The following is a 7135-nucleotide window of genomic DNA, read 5'->3' on the forward strand; positions in this document are numbered from 1 at the left end:
TAACGTAACATCTCTGAGATTCCATTTCCTTATCTGTAAAATCTAGAATAAAATGCCCATTGCATGGGATTATTGTAAGGTTTCGAAGAGATGCTGCATAAAGAACCCAGCACAATGTGGGATACAAAGTAGGTACTCAAGTAATAAGAGCTGTGACCGTGGTCCTGATGACGCTGGGGACGTTGATGATGCTAGCTTTATCTTTTTTAAAAATTTTTTTTAACATTTATTTATTTTTGAGACAGAGAGAGAGAGAGAGCATGAACAGGGGAGGGTCAGAGAAAGAGGGAGACACAGAATCCGAAACAGGCTCCAGGCTCTGAGCCATCAGCACAGAGCCCGACGTGGGGCTCGAACCCACGGGTCGCAAGATCATGACCTGAGCCCAAGTCGGACGCTTAACCGACTGAGCCACCCAGGCGCCCCAATCCTAGCTTAGTCTTACCAACTGAAAGAAAGAACGGAAGCTGCAAAACAAATTAACAGTAATGACTAGGGGAAGACTTCCTACAGAATAAATTGGTTTTGCTTCACGTCAAGCGTCTGTTTTTATTCCATGTGGTAGAAAGGGTAACGTAGAACTGGTGTCTGCTCCAAGTTCATGGAGATATACTCACATAAGCAAACAAAATCATCGGTATTCTCTTTCCTAAATCTAAGTGTTAAATGGAAATCGCAAGCCTTCCTCATATTTTCTAAGTTAATTATGAATCAGATATAATCAATGATGCTATAGGGAAAGCACTAAAAATAAAAACAAATGTGTCTTCGGGGAACTGAGCTGTGAGAATTCAAAATCACTAGAGTCGTTTTTCTCTGCCCTTTTTGGTGAGAGCATTTTCAGATGCTTTTTTTTTTTTTTTTTGTAAGTCTCATTATTATAGAAGAGTGATAACGTGAACAAAATCTCTCAGGCCTAGATCGTGTCCTGAGAAGTTACACCCTCTGCTGTCAGTACAGCGAGGACGTGCGCGGCCACGTCCTAGAAAAGGGTGGTTCTCTGCCACCCTCTGTATCTGTGTAGCCTGAGAGAATATCACCACCTTGTCCCTGAGGGCCATAGTCTCTACTTCGCCCAACCCATCCAGTCATTAATCAGAAAACTTCACTTCCCTGTGGCTTATGTCTGTGAGGACACTGCCACAGCAGGGCTGGCTGGGCAATGACTTCAAACATATCTTCAAGCCCTGTGCTTCCTAATAATTTAAGGGCCTTTTCCTGGCAGCGAGAGTGTTTCACTGCACCTGTCTGAGCAGGGCCTGTACCTGGAAGGGCGTGTCCACTGAGAAAATACCCACAATTTTCCAGGATGGAATAGCACAGGATATTCCTAATGGAACAACCCACACGTCTTAATGAATAGCAAACATGATTTAGTGGGGAAACTGGGATGGCCATATAGACTGGTTTTTTTCCCGTCTGAATTCTGAATCAAGCGCGAGGTTTATGACGTGTGTTAAGTCAGGAGGAACAATGGGCCCCCTGATACTGAAATGCCAAGTTAGACTCGTTCCCTCAGGCCCAGGCTGGGCAGGCTTTCTTGGGGTCCGAACTAGGAAGCTTGTGGTGTGGAGAAACAGAGCAGGAGCCTGTGGGCTGATCATCCTCAAAAGGGGTAAGGAAGGGCTGGTCTTCTCATTCCCAGGTCCTCAGCCAGGTCTCACCAGCCTGAGAAATCACCCACTCTCCTCTGTGCGGAACTGGAGTGAGGCCATGGGTGTTAAGCACGTGGAGCTACCTTCAGTGGAGAGAAAAGCTAAGAAGGTGAGAAACAACTTTGTCCTTATAATGGCCCCCGCCAGAGTTTCCCAACCTCAGCCCTATCGGCAATTTGGACCAGATACGTTTTTGCTGTGGCCCTGTCCTGCACATTGTGGGATATTAGTGGCATCCTCGGGCCCCTCTCACTGGACACTAATAGCCCATAACCTCCTTGCTCTGAGTTGCAACAACTAAAAAATATCTCCAGACCTTGTCAAATTGGCCTTGGTTGAGAACCACCGGCCGAGACTCTGGTTCTATTTGTTATAGATCGGTTCATTCTGAACTCTTCTGTTGAGTACTCACTGTATCCCAGGCTGGGGGGAAAGGAAAAGATCTGGTTCTGGCCTTAGATAGCTGCGCCTCGTTGACGCACAGAAATGTGTCTAAGAAGAAAGTTGGTGGTACACATGAACGTCTCACGGTTCCCCGGACAGATTGGCCTCGAATCAGTAAAGCCCAGTTTGACCATGTGGAGGTTGATCTGTCATGCTTTCCATGATGAACTGCCTCTTAGGGAAGCCATTTCTCTGCGGGTCCTTCATTTCTGTTTTGAGAATGACTACTGTATCTGGCTTGACATGCAGAATGTATGCCTACAGCCCATGAAATTTGTTTTCTTCCTGAGTAATGGGGCTCTTCCACCCTCTGTCTCCATGGCATCTGCGAGATCAAAGCCATTTATTTCACAACAAATATTAAGGCCTGGGCAACTTAATCTTGACAGAAGGCAGAATCTCTAGGGAAAATGCAGAGAGTTTAAACAAAAATAACTCACTAATGCCTTCATTCCAGCGCTTCTGACTTTTATATACCAAATATATTGAAGTGATAGGATTGTTACACTTAGGATATCCCTTCAAGCAGTCATTTTTATGGATTTTTGACCGCACACGGTGTCGGCACCCCTAAACCCTCGTGTTGTTCAGAGTCAACAGTAAATTCATGTTATGCTAGCAAGACCTACAAACAAGATTCGCTCTCTGAGGTTTTTTTACTTAAAAATAAAGGCTCTGGGCGGGATAAACCCCAAGCCCTCTTGAATTTCTGAAATTCTATGACTCTAAGAAAATAACATTTAAAAATATCACCAATATTGAATAATCGTATCCATTCAGTGGCATTTATTGACCGTCTGCTCTGCACTTTGCTCAATTTCAGGCACTGGACCCACAGCTAAAGGGAATTGCTTATTTAGGCGTGAAAATACATATAGATACTTTCTCATGACACATATCAATGTTTCGCAAGACTCTTTGAAGAACCTCATAATGGGGTCTGCCTTATTTTTTAGTAATCTCCATATTTAAAGGTAAGTTTAGGAACTTACCCATAACCCTGAGGTATCTTGACATCTGGAAATAGGTCTCTGCCCCACCCTTACTAGCAGAGCTACTAGAATGGGATAGAATAAACCCTGGAAGGCAAAGGGATGGAGAAGTGTAGGGCCAAGCCTATACCAGCCTGGGATGCCTTAGGACTCACTGCTCCATTTCACCTTCATCCACCCAACACTCACCCTGTGTATTTGTCTAGGGAATACCGAAACCCTCCCCTCCCACAGACGAAATGAACAGACTTTTTCCAAAGAAGACAGAGATGGCCAATAGACACATGAAAAGATGCTCAGTATCACTCCTCGTCAGGGAAATGCAAATCAAAACCGCAGTAAGGTATCCCTTCACACCTGTCAGAGTGGCTAAAGTCAAAAACACGAGAAGCAACAGGTGTTGGCGAGGATGTGGTGAAAGAGGAACCCTCCTGCACGGTTGATGGGAATGCAAACTGGTGCAGCCACGGTGGAAAATGGTATGGAGTTTCCTCAAAAAGTTAAAAACAGACCCACCCTACAATCCAGCAATTGCACTACTAGACCTTTCCCCAAAGAATAAAAATCACTAACTTAAAGGGATATATGCATCTCGATGTTTATAGCAACATTATTTACAATAGCCAAATCATGGAAACAGACCAAGTGTCCGTTGATTGGTGAATGGATAAAGAAGATGTGGTATATGTATGTTTGTATGTATGTATGTATGTATATACGCATACACACACACACACACACACACACACACACACACACAATGGGATATTATTCAGCCCTAAACAATAAAATCCTTCCATTTGCAATGACATGGATGGAGATAGAGAGTATTCTGCTAAGATAGAGAGTATTCTGCTTAGGTCAGTCAGAGAAAGACAAATACCATATGATGTCACTCACATGTGGAATTTAGGAAACAAAACAAAGGAGCAAAGAGGAAAAAGAAGAGAGAGAGAGGAAAGCCAAGAAACAGACTCTTAACTTTGGAGAGCCAACTGCTGGTTACCAGAGGGGAGGCGGGGGGGATAGCTTTCATTCAGGAAATCTGAATTCTACCAAGAGGGAGAAAGATGGAGGAGAGGAGTAAAATGGACCAGACATGGGAAGTGAGAATATAATTGGAATCACCTCCATCCTGTGCCTAGGTGATCCCAAGTGCAGTTTCAGAATCCTTCACAACTCAGGCAGCCAAAACCACTCAACGATCCTGAGCACTAGAGATGAAACACATTTCTCTGGTTTGTTTGTTTTTTTTTTGTTTTTGGATAGGATTTATGGGACAAAAGATGAGAAATCATGGACAACTGAATCAAATATATTTCTGAATACTCACTAAGCAGGTGGCCTAGCAGGCCTGATTTGAAAAATGCCTTAGACATAAATTTTACAAACGAGGAAGCTAAGTTTCAGAAGGCTGTTCCTTGACGAACACCAACATAATTGATGACAACCATAAATAGCCTGTTTCAATGGCATCACCATGTACACCATCCCACCCATCAATCAGAAGCAAGCATCTGCATTTTAAAATATGCTTATAATTGCTTATTATTCAAGTTGACTGTTGGAAAAGCACTCATAGTCCCATATACTGTGAGTAATTGAGTCTCAACTATATATTGTTAAGTGATTTGCATGATCTGGACCCTGAGGTCCTAGCCTGACATTTCCCTCTTTTCTCATTACTGGCTATTCACAGCATCCAAAGACATGACAGAGGCCCCAACTGTGATGCCCTGATCGCTGCCAGGCCCCAGGCATTGAAGCCACGCTTGCTGCCATTCTCTTTGGCTAAGTTAGACACATGCTAAAATGGATACAAGGATCCCAAAGCAATTGCCTTGGAGGACACTTAAACGAAGGCAAGTGAGCACAAGGTGGACAAGGGAAAGCTTTCAAGAACCTTGAAATTGAATTTGGAGTCACTAATACAGCTGGGAAATGATAGCGCCGAATGTCTCAAGGTCACTTGCTACAGAGAAGGGGCCTTTATTTCAAAGAAATTGCCTTGTCTGCCAGGATAAAAAGGAGACATATACACAGCAAAGAAAAGGAACAGATGCTGCAGGCCGCTACCAGGGGAGAGGCTGCAAAACAAATCATCGGCGAGAAAGGGAGTGAGGAACGCCACACGTTTCTTCCATCATGGGGCAAGAGGAGCTCTTCCCTCTCACTCACAGGACAGAAAGTAGGCTGGCTCCATCCAAATGGCCGTTTAGGCCCAGTAGGGCCATTTGCACAAATGGGAAAAGCTAGAGAATATATGATGTTCTCCACTGTGCCAAATCAACGGCTATATTACACCTGCCGCAGCTGGGTCATAAAAGCTGAAGCACTCTGGAACTATTTTAGACCACAGGGTCCCCACAGTCACAAGGTCCCCCCAGAAACACCATTTCCTTCTACCTGTGGATCCGACATCCAGCGAATTTCAGGAGACGATATAAATAGACTAAAATCTCCCTCATTTCTGGAGGGGCTATAAAGACACGGCAGAACCAAGATTTTTCTCCTTTGCTTCTTTCTAGAACTTTTACAGTTTTAGATTTCACATGGAGTCTATGATCTGTTTTGAGTAAATTTTTTTAATATGAAATGTATTGTCAAATTGGTTTCCATACAACACCCAAGGCTCATCCCAACAGGTGCCCTCTTCAATGCCCGTCACCCACTTTCCCCTCTCCCCCACCCCTCATCAACCCTCAGTTTATTTCTCAGTTTTTAAGAGTCTCTTATGGTTTGCCTCTTTCCCTCTCTGTAACTTTTTTCCCCCTTCCCCTCCCCCATGGTCTTCTGTTAAGTTTCTCAGGATCCACATAAGAGTGAAACCATATGGTATCTGTCTTTCTCTGTATGACTTATTTCACTTAGCATAACACTCTCCAGTCCCATCCACGTTGCTTCAAAAGGCCATATTTCATTCTTTCTCATTGCCAAGTAGTATTCCTTTGTGTATATAAACCACAATTTCTTTATCCATTCATCAGGTTGATGGACACTTAAGCTCTTTCCATAATTTGGCTATTGTTGAAAGTGCTGCCATGAATATTGGGGTACAATTGCCCCTAGGCATCAGCACTCCTGTATCCCTTGGGTAAATTCCTAGCAGTGCTATTGCTGGGTCATAGGATAGATCTATTTTTAATTTTTTGAGGAACCTCCGCCCTGTTTTCCAGAGCAGCTGCACCAGTTTGCTTTCCCACCACCAGTGCAAGGGGGTTCCCGTTTCTCCACATCCTCGCCAGCATCTATAGTCTCCTGATTTGTTCATTTTAGCCACTCTGACCGGCGTGAGGTGATATCTGAGTGTGGTTTTGACTTGTATTTCCCTGATGAAGAGTGATGTTGAGCATCTTTTCATGTGCCTGTTGGCCATCTGGATGTCTTCTTTGGAGAAGTGTCTATTCATGTTTTCTGCCCATTTCTTCGCTGGATTATTTGTAAAAATATGGAAGCTTCACGAATCTGCATGTCATCCTTGCACAGGGGCCATGCTAATCTTCTCTGTATCGTTCCAATTTTAGTATATGTGCTGCCGAAGTGACCATGAGTAAATTTTTTATATATGGAGTAAGATACGGATCACGGTTTGTATTTGTACGTGGGTATCCAATTGTTCTGACAGCGTCTGCTGAAAAAAACTATCCTTTCTGCACTGAATTACCTTTTCAACTTTGAAAAGGATCAATTAATCCATATATATGTGTGCCTATTTCTGGATTCTATTCCACTCCTCTGATATAACACCTTTCTCCTTTTGCTATTACTGCACTGGCTTGATTACTATAGCTCAGAGTAAGTCTTGAAATCAAGTAATGTAAGTTGTCCAACTTTACTCTTTTTCAAAATTGTTCTATTTTCGTTCCTTTGTATTACCATATGCATTTGAAAATTAGCTTATCAATTTCCTCAAAAAAAATTGTGCTGGGATTTTGGATTGGAATTCTATTGAATTCAATTCCAGTTCAAATGGAAAACTACAGAGATTTTTCACTTAACCTCTTCATATATGTTTTTCTTCTTCCACACCAAATGACCTGGTTC

At 43.1% G+C, this 7135-nt stretch overlaps 1 non-coding gene across 1 annotated transcript; it reads right to left on the minus strand.

Moving 5' to 3' along the window:
• Window positions 1-6532: 6532 nt before the first annotated feature.
• Window positions 6533-6639, minus strand: LOC122228931. Its single transcript, XR_006206817.1, has one exon. It is a non-coding gene; the product is annotated as a U6 spliceosomal RNA (small nuclear RNA).
• Window positions 6640-7135: the final 496 nt, after the last annotated feature.

This window comes from Panthera leo, chromosome C1 (assembly GCF_018350215.1).
Source record: "Panthera leo isolate Ple1 chromosome C1, P.leo_Ple1_pat1.1, whole genome shotgun sequence".
Lineage (NCBI taxonomy): Eukaryota > Metazoa > Chordata > Mammalia > Carnivora > Felidae > Panthera > Panthera leo.